The sequence below is a fragment of the Natator depressus genome, chromosome 14 (assembly GCF_965152275.1).
Source record: "Natator depressus isolate rNatDep1 chromosome 14, rNatDep2.hap1, whole genome shotgun sequence".
NCBI classification, from domain to species: domain Eukaryota; kingdom Metazoa; phylum Chordata; order Testudines; family Cheloniidae; genus Natator; species Natator depressus.
This window is the reverse complement of record NC_134247.1, coordinates 18,172,016-18,184,789: the sequence shown is the minus strand read 5'-3', so window position 1 is coordinate 18,184,789 and position 12,774 is coordinate 18,172,016. Positions and strand designations below refer to the sequence as shown.

Genomic DNA, 12,774 nt, shown 5'->3' with positions numbered 1-12,774 from the left:
GTGTTGAGTCTGGTGAGGAAAAGAAGCAAAATAGCCTGCTGCTGCCTTCTTAGATACAGACTGTCTCTGGGGTTTGACATTGGAAATGGGCAAGGTATGTGGGGTGCCGGACCTAAAACTGTGTCAGGCTGTAAAGAGTCCAGTATATTCATTTTTGCTCATAGCTGTTACTACTGGTATTGCAGGCTTGCTATTCTTTTTTCCTTTTTAAACATGACCTGCTTTCACATGCAGTACCTCCTATATTGCAAATTCTTACTGCCTTTGCCCTGAAGGGGACCACAGCTGGAAATCCAGCGAAGGTTGGGGGAGGGCGAGCGGGCCCGCGCTTTTACTTTTTGACTCTGGCAAAAGAGCAAACTGGGGGGAAAAAAAACCCCAGAAAATTTAACCGATGTGGCAATTTTAGGAGGCGAGCATAACTTCTCAAGGACCTTCTGCAAAGGCATCCAATCTGCAAGGTAATTTCCTGCTGGTTAATTAGCATTGGTTTACAGAGCGCATTGGAATTTAAACGTGGTTTTTCTAATTTTTTTTAAGCTTTAAAAGGAAAAAAATAAAAACCCAAAACAACAATGTATGCCGGCAGTCCATTCCTTGGCAGCATACAAACGAGGTGGGGGCAGAGGCTTGTAAGTACGGACGTGAATGCCAGTCGCTAACGCAAAAGGGTATGTCTTTTATTTGCACGTTGTCTTTGGAGAGAGACTCATGACTCTCCTCCCCTTAAAACAAAACAGTCCCCCTTTGCTTTAAACATTTTGTACGGTCAGCGACTGCGAAATTCAGATTGTCTGGATACCACATTTAAAATAAAATAAATAAAGGGGGTGGTAGATGGGAGAGAGAGGGCGAGGGAGAATGGGGCGGAGGGGAAAAAAAAACAAAAGCGGAAAATATACTGCCTGGCATGCCGAGGTGTTCAGCGGTGGATCAGGCGCCTTGCCAAGAGTGCACACAATAAGCAGTTGTAGTATGCACAGTGCCCTTGTCTTCACTAATGGCAGCTGCAAAATAAAAAGTCTTGAGCATTGATTACGATGGAGGGCAATGGGTTGGGGAGGGGGGGAAACGGGCGGGGGTGTGGGGATGCGGAAGTATAGACAGGCAGGTTTGCGTGTCTCCCTCTCTCTGCCCCACTGTTTCCCTTCGATCCAAAATGGCTGGCGATGTTCCCTGACACACACACCCACCTCCATTCCCCCCCCCCCATTTTCTTCTCTCTCTTTCTCTCGTCCTCCCCCCTCGCTCTTTTCAAGGATCTTGGTGTTAATGCTGTAGGTCTTTAGCTTGAATGCAAAGGCTGTTTTCTGTCAGTTCGGCACACCAGCCTGTGAGATGCCATCTCGCTCACATTCTTCCCAACGCTAGACAGAACTGAGGAATCTGAAAGGCATTATTGGTGCTCCGGCAGCCTGACGCGCCCTGTGCACTTGACTCGCTCGATTTGCATATGCAATGCAGCCATACTTAATGAGTGTGAGTAATTATGCCAATCAGAGGGTTGGTTTGTGTGGGGCGGTATTTTTCCCCCTTCCTCCCCTCTTTATCCCCGGCCTGCGGCATTGAAACTTAGCTACCTCTTTGGTGGTGGACTTAGGAGCGAAGGGGGAGGGAAAAAAAGGGGGTCAGTTGGCACAGCAACTGTTGTTAAGGGAGAATAGGAGGCTTTCTTAGATACAGTAGCAGCTGCCAGCCAGAATAGCAAATACGAGAGACTTGGCAACACTCCAGCTTCCTGGAGGGTTTCAGAGGGATGGTATGTTTGTGGGTAAGACTAGCTAATTAATCTTCCGGCAGGGAACAATGTAATATCAGACAATTACAAACACAGAATGAAATGACAATAGTTGGAAGGCTGGCATATGAATTTCTCAAAGGGTCCATTCCTCAGCCCACTGCTGTACACTTTATATGTGGGGAAAGCACTGGCTGCACTTGTGTTTTTGTCTGAATTGAATTATATCCATGTAAGGGAGAGGCTGGGGGGGAGGGCGGGAAACTAGACTTGATTGCGTAAAGGTTTTCAGGAGAGAAAGGGAGAATTGTTCGAATTGAAACGGGTCCCCACTCCACACGCCATACTCAGGAGGCAAAAAATGTGTTGTCAGCAACCCCATAGGTTTGTGGGTTTGGGTTTTGTTCCCCCCATGCCCATCCCTTCGGTTGTCCTGTGATGATGCCATGGTGTGAAACAGAGTTGCCATTTTGGGGGGAAATGGCTGGCTGGCTGGGCTGAGGCAGTAAAGCCTCCCTCAAAGCCCCGCTAGTTGTTGGAAGTTATTGGGGAAACACACCTACTAGCCCAGTGGCAGTAATTGCCAATAATTAGCTGTAATAACTGTTACCTGTAGTTGGGATGCTGTGATGAATAGGTCAGCACAAGTCACATGTCAGAGGCTCCCCATCTGTTTATTTGCAGTGGGGAAAGTATTAAGAAAGTCTCATTTATCCTGGAGCTTAGGAAAACATCAGCGGGAGTTCACGGTCTCTCCAGTATTTACACGAGAAACCACTCCCTCCCCATCCTCCCTTTTTCAGGGCTTTACAGCTAAGCTATTGAATCTCCCTCCAGGCACTGCGCTCCCACAATAAAACTTAACGCAAAGGGGTCTCCATATAGGAATGATTAAAAATGAAATAAAAACAAAATTGGTCAAATTCTGTAAATAAAATATGTATTTCTGCGGCTAAGGCTGAGCTTTGTCAAGTGATGGCTTCATAATGTGGCCTTTGCCATGTGTCTGGCACAATGGGGGATGCTTTGCAAAACTGCCCCTTAGCAATTCATCCAATACAACACAGAAGAGAAAAAGCTTGTTGGATCTATTCCTCCTTGGTCACTCTCCCTCCTCTGTGAGAGAGCTGTTTGTTTGGTGCCTGTGTACAAAAGGTCAGATGTCACAGGCAAGGCTTTTTAAAAACCCTTACGAATTTCTGCACACCTGTGATAGGGAAACGGCTCTCAGGAAACCTTTCTCAACTGACTGGGTATAGACAGGGGGATCTGTGAGTGCCAATTGTCACTAAAGTTATTGGATTTAAGGTATTGTAAAATAAGGGGAAATTTTGAAAAAATGGCATGATTATTTTTTAAGGTAAACTAATAATGAAAAATGTTTGATTTACAACCCTGGGGCCCAGTTCTCCAGGCTGCAGGATACTTGTCTCTCCTTTTGGTGGCAGGGGAATAGGGTCTCTGGCAATAGTTCTCTGCTTATCGACAGATACCTCGCAATCTGTAGCAAGGCAAGTCTCTCTTCACACCACTCCCTGATGCCCTGCTCTAGAGGGAATACCTTGAGAGTGAAAAGAAAGTTCAGACTCCACACACATTACATTTTCATTCCTTATCATGTAGCCTGAAGACCACGACCAAAGGTGCTGTTGGTGGATTTTGTAATGTGGACATTTGTCCACCAGCAGTGAGGTAGAGACCTTCAGAGACAGTGGAAACTGTTGCTGCCTTGGTTTCATCGGGACTTTCTCAACAGTGACTCCACCAAAAGCCTCTTGGGTCAGTTTCTTGTAAGGGTGAGTAGCTTTTTGTACAATTTCAACAATGAAAAGGAAATGTGAAGCCAACATTCTCTATGAGCACAGGTTCCCTGATGAGCTGCGGGGTATGCAGTGTAAAAGCTTCTCCATGACAGCCCTACTTGCTCTGGGACAGCTCTGAGGCCTTCAGCTCCAATCCATGAAACTGAAGTCATAGAGCTGTGAAGAAAGGATCCAGATTACTGAAGGGGGAACCTGAGAAGATGCCATTCACATCATATTTTGTATTTATACAGATCCTTTCCTCTGAGGATCTGCGAGTTTTTTAATCAGAGAGTATTATTCCCATTTTACAGATAGGGAAATGGAAGGCCTGAAGGGTTAAGTGAGCCCCCCCCCCACAAGACTATGCAGCAACTCAGTGGCAGATCTGGGAAAGAGTGGTTATATCTCACTTGATGTTTATACCGTACCTGTCACCAGGGTAGTTGAGCCCAAGTCTTCTGACTCCCAGTCCTCTGCTCTAGCTCTTACACCTCTTAATCCTGACCTGCCCATTGGAAGCTCAACCAAATCCCTTGGCACTGCATATTTGGACCTGGAACTCTTGCAAGATCAGCCTTTTCAGAAAATGGGCAGACGACCATCCCAGCTTCTGTGTAGGTGCAAAATACCTCAGCCATCCTTTCTCAGGAATCTGATGCTTTTACTTTAGGGCCTAGCTGGAACCAGGAAGTGAAGAGGGAGAAGAAAGCAAAAGGAGTCTGATCACTTTGATATTCAACAAAAGGGTCCATTTGGGTTTGGTTTGAATCTTGGGCAAAGGTTTGTGATGGTCTGTACTTTATCCAAACTATTCACCATTCCTGATAGTGGATTTTGTACCCTTGGAGTCCTACATACCAACTGACTATTTTCTGGCTTTTCTCTGTCTTCAGTTATGTGTATATCAATCTTGTTGATACCAGTGGATCTGGACTTGACTTTCTGAGGGCAGAATTTTCACCTTTATGTTTACAGTAGAGTGGTTTAAAACAAAAGCGTGCATGAAATTCTACAGAAACGGCTGTAAATTCACAGGTGTCTTTCGTTTAACTGCAGGTTTGTGCTTTCTGAATTTTCTATGGATATTGTGACAGGGTCGGGCCAGATGGCTACAGGAGAGTAATAGAAGGCAGATATATAAGCCCCAGGCTAAGTAGGTCCCTTTTCCCTGCATAAGGTAACAGGGAAGGTTCCAGAACAATCAGGAACCTTCTGGAGACAATTAAGACAGGCTGATTAGAACACCTACAGCCAATCAAGAAGCTGCTAGAATCAATTAAGGCAGGCTAATCAGGGCACCTGGGTTTTAAAAAGGAGCTCACTTCAGTTTGTGGTGTGCGTGTGAAGAGCTGGGAGCAAGAGGCACTAGGAGCTGAGAGTGAGAACACGGACTGTTGGAGGACTGAGGTGTACAAGCATTATCAGACACCAGGAGGAAGGTCCTATGGTGAGGATAAAGAAGTTGTTGGGAGGAGGCCATGGGGAAGTAGCCCAGGGAGTTGTAGCTGTTGCACAGCTGTTCCAGGAGGCACTCTAGACAGTTGCATTCCACACGGCTCTGGGCTGGAACCCGGACTAGAGGGTGGGCCCGGGTTCCCCCCAAATCCTCCCAACTCCTGGTCAGACACAGGAGGAGTCGACCTGGCCTGTGAATTCAGAAAAACGGCCAAGCTGAGGGCTGCCGTGAAGCTCCAAGGCGAGCAAATCTGCCAATAAGTGCAAGGTAGAGCAGGAACTTTGTCACAATATATATTTTTAAATGGAAAAATTCTAGTTTTGAAATTTTTGCCTTTTTTTAAAAAAAAAACCTCTTCCCCCATGTGATTAAACTTACCAATCATGTTACAAAGGGCCAGACATGTCTTGTCCTGGCCAGGTCTTTTGCATGCCCACTTTCACCATGTAAAGGTGACTCTGACTGTAAAGGTGGGCATATGCAACCTGCACTTGGGTGCTAAAGCAAAACAGGTGCACTGTCACTTCCGTGGTCATAATCTGTTGTTCATCTGAAGCAGGCATGCCACATGGGACATTGGGACTGGAAATGGAGCCAAATGCACAGATCCAGTTGTATCTAATCTGAGGGTTTTTTAACCCTTTGTTATATTCAGGCTTCAGAGCAGTGGATCTTAATCTCAACCTGCTCTGTGCTGAGACCCCATTCCCATTACCTTTTCCATACTGGGATCTTCTATCCTGTTTAGCCTATTGGAAGTGCAGGGAGATTGCAACCCCGTGACACATATTTATAACCCCAGATTGAGAATCCATGCTTTCGTTCCTATAGCTAGGAAGATGAAATGGGTGATTAGGGATGTACATTTTCCTCTTGCCACTGAAATGTAAGAGAATTGGTACTCTGCCGAGTGGGGCATGGTGGCTAGGAAAGGGTTAACAGCACCCTAAATGCCTCCCATTCCTGGGCGGAGTGCACCTGTGCATTGTTGAAGATCCCCTGTTTACCACAGGGTGCCTTCCTTTGTATCATGCCAAGCCTCTTCAAGTCAACCACTTGAGTTAGGAAATGTAATTTGTAATAAATCTGTATTACAGTTCTGCATTACTGTACAAGTAAATCTGCTTCAGTGGTTGTAAAAATTAATTCCTTATCCTAAACATTATTATATAGCTTTTAAAATGAATTGACTGTGGTTGGTATCTTAGTATGTGCCATTATTGGTAATTAGTGTAACAAAATAATGTTGCTGTAATATTTCCTTCCTGCCCCTCCCTCCTTTAGGAGCCGTTTCCTATTAGACAATCAGAATTGCAAATGTGATGCTTGCATGCAAACCTCTTGCTTTGGTTTTTGTGTTGGAAGACAATCCCGCCTGTTCTGCATCTTGGATTGCTGTTTTGCCAATAAGTTTTTGATTATGAATAAGCATCAAAGTCACGGTGCTTCAAGGCCCAGTGTCTCAAGATGCTGATCATTCTTCTGCACTTGGATTCTGTTCAGCAGAAGCTGAGGTTGCTTAGACCTCCTGAACCTAGTCCGTACTTTGGGTAGCACCTTTCCTACAAAGCGGATCTCAACAGGCTTTACCATGATACATCATACAGGCATATTTTGGGCAGACTCATCACCTTCAAAAATTGAGCTTTCTTTAAAAGTTTCCATCTCTTCTGATGGTGAAGTTATGCAGGGTACTCTTTTCAGCCTGCTGGCAGACAGCCTGAATAGCTCAGGGAGTTGTGATCTGATAAGAATGGGGTGTTAACTCTGAAACCTAATGGCACATTGAATGTCACTATTTCTAACTATTTCCCTGCTGATCACTTTTGCTGAACCATCCAGCTGCTCAGACAGAACTTTTTCTCTCCATAGTCTGACCACCAGTTAAACAATGTAAGTGGGAAGCATATGGTATAAATAGAACCACATTCCATATATTCTCTTTATAACAATGTTTTACATATTTGAAGACTATTATGTCCCCCTTCAACCTTCTCTTCTCTAGACTAAATATGTGAATTATTTCAATCTTTCCTCAAGAGGTTTAGAACACCTGACCTATAATAATCTGTGGTGTTTGCTTCTGGATTCTCTCCAGTTTGTTCACATCTATCTTAAAGTGTGATTCTCAACGTCTTCTCCTGGATGGCTACCAAAATGACATGTAGTGGGCAGCTTTGTACGATTACCCAGGAAATTGGTTATATTTTCTCCTTCATGTTGGTTTCTTAAGTGAAATTTTTCTTTCTTAGCTAAGGAATTTTGGGGGGAGAACATAGCGCTTTTTAAACACTTGGATCAAATCATCAGAGTCCAAATCACTGGGATCTTGAGGGACATTCTAAGCCTTTCAGGATGCAAATACCTCTCTTTTTCCAACCACAGTGAGGCATTTTATTTTATTTTGCTACGTGCCTTAGGTACAGGGTGGTTGGCCCCTGTAAATAAAGTAGGTCCATCTCCTTTATGCCAGGACAGCTGCTCCTGTCCATTTGGCCAATTAAGAGCGTAGGGGAGCAGTTGAAGCCTATAAAGGACTAGGGAGAATCAGAGACAGGGGGAGGCCTGGTGAATCAGAGTTGCCTGAGAGGGAGTCAGGGCAGATGAGAGCAGCCAGAGACTGTATGTTTGGGACCTGGGAGAAAGCTGAAGGTAGGAGAACAGCAAGTGGGTTTGTTGGCTAATATCCCCAAGCCTGAGAGCTAGAGGCAGAGGGCTGGAGAAGGCTAAAGGCAGGAGAAGCTGCAGAGGGAGATTCCTGCTGGCTCTAAGCTAGATAGCCAGAGCCAAGGACCAGGGAAGGCTGAAGGCAGGGGACCAGCAGAGGAGCTTATCTTCTACCATCTCTGGGGCTGGAGGGCTGGACTCAGAGGAACCATGAGAGGGCCAGGGGGAGTGAGGGATGTTCCCCTGGTAAAGATGATCTGCCAGCGAACAGGCTGTGGGGGTTCCCACTGGGAAGAGTGGGATTATGTTCCAGTAGGAGCGGCTGGTACAAGAACAGTGGAGGCCTGCCAGAGCGTCTGGACCGGGTCAAAGGCACTAGTGTGTGATATATGGAGTCTTATGAGATGAGACACCAGGTGAGCTTAATGACTGTTTGCACTGGAGTGAGAAGTGAATTGTGTGTGTTTGGAACTTACATTTTGGACCCTTTGCACCATGTTTTGTAATAAACCATCTCCAAGGACAGTGTTATTGTGGGAGAGAGCTTATGTGGAATTACTGGGGACGAATTTTTGTCTGAAACAACGTTTCCAGAAAAGTCTTTTGCCTCATTGGCATTTTCTGACGGAAAAATTGTTCTGTCAGAAAATTTCCAACCACACCTTCTTCTACATGATACATCCAGCCCTGCTAGGTTTCCGAGTAGCAGCCGTGTTAGTCTGTATTTGCAAATAGAAAAGGAGGACTTGTGGCACCTTAGGTTCCATTCTTGCTTTTGGGCTCCAGGCCAGTTCCAGCTGCAATGCTATCAACTGACAAATCTTTTGATCTCTGACATATGGAATATTCCAGACCTTGAAGGTTCCATTTGTATGCATGGTCACCACAAGCTTTAATGTTCCATATACCACTGTAGATGCTTTTGTCTGGAATTCAAACACAGAAATCCCTCCAGTGGGCAACTATGTGAGCATGCCATTAACAAAGATATACAACTCCTGGGGTTAAAATAGGACTTCACCATTGTCCACAGTCAGTTTCTGAACTGGTAAAGCCTGAAAGAAGTGAGAAAAAAATTCTAACATGGTGGTACATCTGCACTAGAGTATAATAATAATAATTAATAATCATAATACCTAGCTTTTTATAAAGCACTTTTTATCCTTAGATCTCATACTGCTATACAAATGAGGTAAGCATAAGTATAGGATCTGTTAGGTGCTCATGGTGTAAGAATGAGCTCTGAGTTAATGTCTTCTCTTATAGTGCAGCCCAGAGGAACGTGTCTTTTGTATTATCTTTTCCCATGTGCTCTTGCAGTAGGAGAGTTAAATTGGGGTGAATTCTCTCTGTGACAGTGGCCAATTGTGTATTGGCTAAGGCAAGGGGAAGATGGTTATTGTAACTTGTTTCCTGCTTTTCTGAGTTAAGGGGATGTATCCCAAGTTTGTTTGTTTGGGTTTTGTTTTGTTTTTTTTTTTTGGTAGGAATATACCAAAGTAACAGATGTTACAAGAAACTTTAGATCACATTTGGATAATCTTGAATTTTTAAAGTACTTTTTTATTTTTTGTGTCTGGTTGTATGAAAGGTCAGACTTTTTACAACTGCTGTATAAAGGACAGAAAGATGTTTACATTTTATATATATTTTTGTGAGAAATCTATGTGATAACTGGCTCATTTTGCTTATTTAGACTTTGTAATTATGTATTTAAAACAGGTTTCAGAGTAACAGCCGTGTTAGTCTGTATTTGCAAAAAGAAAAGGAGTACTTAAGGCACCTTAGAGACTAACCAATTTATTTGAGCATAAGCTTTCGTGAGCTACAGCTCACTTCATCGGATGCGTGCTGTGGAAAGTACAGAAGATGTTTTTATACACACAAACCATGAAAAAAATGGGTGATTATCACTACAAAAGGTTTTCTCTCCCCCCACCCCACTCTCCTGCTGGTAATAGCTTATGTAAAGTGATCACTCTCCTTACAATGTGTATGATAATCAAGGTGGGCCATTTCCAGCACAAATCCAGGTTATCTCCCCCCCCCACAACAAACACTCTCCTGAAATGGCCCACCTTGATTATCATACACATTGTAAGGAGAGTGATCACTTTAGATAAGTTATTACCAGCAGGAGAGTGGGGTGGGGGGAGAGAAAACCTTTTGTAGTGATAATCACCCATTTTTTTCATGGTTTGTGTGTATAAAAACATCTTCTGTACTTTCCACAGCATGCATCCGATGAAGTGAGCTGTAGCTCACGAAAGCTTATGCTCAAATAAATTGGTTAGTCTCTAAGGTGCCACAAGTACTCCTTTTCTTTTTGTATTTAAAACAAGGGTTTTCAAATTTTGTTTACTTTGTGGGCCATTTCTTAAGATCATGATTTACCTTGTGGCACAGCTTCATTCACAGCCTCCTGACCCTAATTCCAGACCTTCCTTGTGGCACCTACAAGGCTAGGAAGAAGTAGTAATCCCACAATATTCTGAAGACAGAATACAAATAAATTATCTTTATGGGTTGCGTATGGCTGCCTGGTTGCATCAGTCCCCACATCTTTTTGCATCAGTGCTACTTATCTCCTTTCCTTGATAAGTCCTGAATCACTTTCTCTCTGCAGCAGGCTCCTACTGCTGTTAGGAACTTTGCAAAGAGAAACCAACTGGGATTAATCATTTTCCACATCAACCTCCTTGAAAACATAAACTGCTTGCCATCCAGCTCACAGCTTGTTGCAGAGGGGAGACTGACTTATCTTGCTCATGCTATGTTTGTTTGCTCTAGCCTTTTTTTTGCTGAAAAATTTCTCACTGTCACTGAAGCGGTTCAGACCTCACAGGCGGCTAGTAGCAGTGGGAGCCCTAGTGTAGACAAGATTCCAAGCAGCTGCCAGCATTTTAAACCATTGTGTCAGCTAACCTAATCAAAGTGGGTCTACCTGACCCAGTGTTAAAAACATCAGCATCCACAATACTACTCCACTAGCATTCACAACCATTTCTGCTACCACTGGTGTTAGTAACCGTGGGAAATTTTTCAGGAGAAAAAGCCGACAGTATATTTTTTTATCAATTAGGCACGTTTATCTGAATTCCACCCCCCCCACACACACACACGCTTGCTCATGACTGTACCACAAAGGGTACACTATTCATAGTTCAAGTTTCAGAATTCTCCTCTTGTTTCACTGTGGTTGTCAGTTCTCTCCCCTTTCCCCTCCCAACATAGAATCATAGAAATGTAGGGCTGGAAGGAACCTCGAGAAGTCAAGTCCAGCCCTCTGCACTGTGGCAGGACCAAGTAAACCTAGACCATCCCTGACAGGTGATTTTTTTTTTTCCAACTTATTTTTAAAAGCTTCCAACGATGAGGACTCCATGACCTTCCTTGGAAGTCTATTCGAGAGCTTAACTACCCTTATAGTTAGAAAGTTTTTCCTAATATTTAACCTAAATCTCCCTTGAGGCTGATTAAGCCCATTACTTCTAGTCCTACCTTCATTGCACATGGAAAACAATTGTTCACTGACCTATTTATAACAGCCCATACCTTAGTGGAAGACTGTGATTATGTCACCTCACTCTTTTTTTCTCAAGACTAAACATGCCCAAGTTGGTTTTTTTGTTGTTGTTTTTTTTCCCCAACCTTTCCTCATAGGTCAAGTTTTCTAACCTTTTGTCATTTTTGTTGCTGTCCTCTGAACTCTTTCCACTTTGTCTACATCCTTCCTAAATTGTGGTGCCCAGAACTGGACACAGTACTCCAGCTGAGGCCTCAGCTGGGCCAAGGAAAGAGGGACAGTTACCTCCTGTGTATGCACCCCAGAATCATATTTGCCTTTTTTGCAGCTGCATCATATTCAGTCTGTGGTCCACTATAACTCCCAGATCCTTTTCAGCAGTACTACCACCTAGCCAGTTATTCCCAATTTTGTAGTTATGTGTTTGATTTTTCCTTCCTAAATGAAGTACTTTATACTTGTCGCTATTGAATTTCATCTTATTGAATTCACACCAATTTGGTAAGGTCATTTTGAATTTTAAACCTGTCTTCCAACGTGCTTGCAACCCCTCCCAGCTTGGTCTCATCTACAGATTTTATAAGCATACTCTCTACTCCATTATTCAAGTCATTAATGAAAATATTGAATAGTACGAGACCTGGGATTGACTCCTACAAACTCCACTAAATACACCCTGTTAACTGGACAGAAAGCCATTTATAACTACTCTTTGAGCATGGTCTTGCAACCAGTTGTGCACCCACCTTATAATAAATTCTTCTAGACCACATTTCCCTAGTTTGTTTAGAGTATGTCATGCGGAACTGTGCCAAAAGCCTTACCAAAATCAAGGTATATCACGTCTACTGCTTTCCCCCATCCACTAGGTCAGTAATCCTATCAAAAAAAGGAAATTAAGTTGGTTTGGCATGAATTGTTCTTGACAAATCCATGCTGACTATTCCTTATAACACTATTATCCTCCAGGTGCTTACAAACTGACTGTTTAAGAATTTGCTCCAGTATCTTTCCAGATTTTGAAGTTAGGCTGACTGGTCTATTGCATCAAGCGAAGTAAGAAAGGCTGACAAGTTTTCTGAAAACTTCCAGTAATATGAAAGATCACCTGGACAATTTCAGTCCAAAGGAAGGATTTTATTTTAAAGAAAGTATCAGAGGGATAGCCGTGTTAGTCTGAATCTGTAAAAGCGGCAAAGAGTCTTGTGACACCTTATAGACTAACAGACGCATTGGAGCATAGGCTTTCGTGGGTGTATGCCCACTTTGTCGGATGCATGTAGAGGAAATTTCCAGAGACAGGTATAAATATGCAAGCAAGAATCAGGCTAGGGATAATGAGGTTAGTTCAAGCAAGGAGGATGAGGCCCTCTTCTAGCAGTTGAACTAACCTCGTTATCCCTAGCCTGATTCTTGCTTGCATATTTATACCTGCCTCTAGAAATTTCCACTACATGCATCCGACAAAGTGGGTATTCACCCACGAAAGCTTATGCTCCAATATGTTTGTTAGTCTATAAGGTGCCACAGGACTCTTTGTCTATTTTAAAGAAAGTTATGAGTGAATGAGAATGGGGTTTAT

The 12,774-nt window shown here is 43.5% G+C and overlaps 1 protein-coding gene across 11 annotated transcripts in view; it reads left to right on the top strand.

Moving 5' to 3' along the window:
• The first annotated feature begins 408 nt into the window (after positions 1 to 408).
• Positions 409 to 12,774, top strand: part of TNRC6C (trinucleotide repeat containing adaptor 6C) — a 584,197-nt gene continuing 571,831 nt past the window's right edge. For 4 of the 11 annotated variants that reach the window (XM_074970988.1, XM_074970984.1, XM_074970981.1 and 1 more), the window contains exon 1: positions 1,276 to 1,479. The gene's annotated coding sequence lies outside the window, so the exon portion shown is untranslated. Of the gene's footprint in view, positions 462 to 1,275; positions 1,480 to 12,774 lie in introns of those variants that run through there. The other 7 variants (XM_074970982.1, XM_074970991.1, XM_074970986.1 and 4 more) reach the window with 5 other exon arrangements.